Source organism: Empidonax traillii, unplaced genomic scaffold, assembly GCF_003031625.1.
Source record: "Empidonax traillii isolate 1590-97213 ecotype Southwest subspecies unplaced genomic scaffold, ASM303162v1 scaffold679:size546144, whole genome shotgun sequence".
In the NCBI taxonomy this organism is placed as follows: Eukaryota; Metazoa; Chordata; class Aves; order Passeriformes; family Tyrannidae; genus Empidonax; species Empidonax traillii.
In genome coordinates, this window is record NW_020955872.1 from 347,709 (window position 1) to 349,632 (window position 1,924).

Below are 1,924 nucleotides of genomic sequence, written 5' to 3' on the forward strand. Positions count from 1 at the left end.
AAAGAGATGGATATTTCTGTGCCATCGATACAGCCCACATGAGCCTTTCTGTGAAAAAAGGTGTCTTTCGAAGGGCTGGTCACAAGAAGGACCCATTTCTTTCCCCTGCCTACATAAAGGAAGCCTAAATAAGTTGCCCAAATATGGTAGCCCTCCAAGTTTAATGGAACAAATCCCACCCTAAGGGTGCAGTAAAATAGGAAAAGGATGGTGAATGTTCAGCATACCTTTCCAGCTCCTAGGAAAAGTGAAACTTATCCAGAGACCTCAACAATGTTGTGTTATTCTCTGGGTTCCTAGGGAGCCCCTGGTGGTGTAGAGGAAAACACACTGCACTGTCACTGCAGAGACCCGGGTTCGATTCCCGGTCGGGGCCCCTCCCCGGGCAGATGGAGCTCGTTAGCCCGCAAAGGCAATCCATCTACGTCCTGAGGACCTCGCTGCCACCGTCCAAGCGTGCTTGGCCCCGGCAGATGAACCTCAGGATTAAAGGGTGGGCTCAGTTCCGCGCACACTGTGTCTCACCTAAAAAATCCAATGCGCAGGCTGGAAGGTGGAAAGACCTTCCCCGGTTCTTCGTTCGCGAAGAGACTGGCCACCAGGAGAACCTAGGGCTAGTGGGGCTGGCAGAGTCAGTGCTGCTTCTGGGGTCCTGGGGAGGTGGCCAGCAGAAGGAGATGACACAGTAAGAAATCCAGGCTTTTTGGAAACTGAGGGAGAGTCTGGAATTGCCCTTCTTGTTTGTTTGTTTATTTTAACACTGATTTATTTATTTATTCACTGAAACCTCTGTTTCCAGATGATCTAAAAGTGTTCATGAACAGGGCTGTAATTTAATTAATTTGTTCAATGACTTAAAAATTATTATAGGATTTATAAAAGCAACCTGATTTGGGCATTTCAGACATATAGAGGGGAGGGGACTTATACTGATTCCCAAGCAGCACTGGCAAATGGAGGCAGGCAGATAAAATCTCCATTTTGAGTGATGGGGGTTAATCCTCTTTCCTGTGCTTTTGAGGAAGCAAATATGTTTGCCACTGGAGTTTTAGAGTCAAAGAGGTAGGGAGAGAAGGAAGAGAAGAGCTGTCTTGATGCACTTCTCTCCTGAGTTGCATTTGGGAGAGGATGAGAGAGCATATTAGAGCAGATGAGAGGAGTGTCTCTGGCTGAGTGGTTACCATACTCTCTGGGTAAGGACTTCAGCCCCAGACCCTAGACACTTTTCTAATGATTATTCAAACTTTTAAATAAAACAGAATAATTTTTAACAGTGGGTCTGTTAAATGAAGGGGACACAAGTGGACACTTCAGTCACCATTTCCTTTTGCTGGGTTCACTCTATTCCATTTCCCTATGTCTGCTTCAAACCATAGCTATGAGCTTTAATTTAAAAAAAAAAAATTTAAGGGCCCTGGAAATCATAAGCATTTGCTTTTGGTGTGTAAACAAAAATCCTATATGGGAAAATATCTTGCCCCATCGAACCAAGCAAGGATCAGCCCCTTCCTCTTTCCTTCGCACGTGTGTAGGGGGCACTGACAGCTGCTCACCAGCAGGGAGCGAGTCCGGCCGGCAGACGGGAGTTCACCCGTGGGGCTTCATGCTCATGGCCATGAGGAGGGGAAGGTGAGCGCAGGTGTGCTCAGGGACACACATGCCCTGGGCAAGGTGCTGACACCTGGCAGATGAAGCCCTCCTTGAAGTCGGGGCCATCCTTGCTGCTCTGGCCAGAAGGGACCCTTGCAAGCTGAGCCACCTCTGCCCAGACCAGCCAGGTTATAGACACAGAAAACACAATTCCCAACACAGAATTACTGATGGACAGCTCCCTGCTTGGGAGCTTTGCCTCCTTGGTCAGGAAGGAAGATTACTTACTGCATCATCTCAATAGAAATTCAAATTTAGTCTGCTTTGAAAAAGA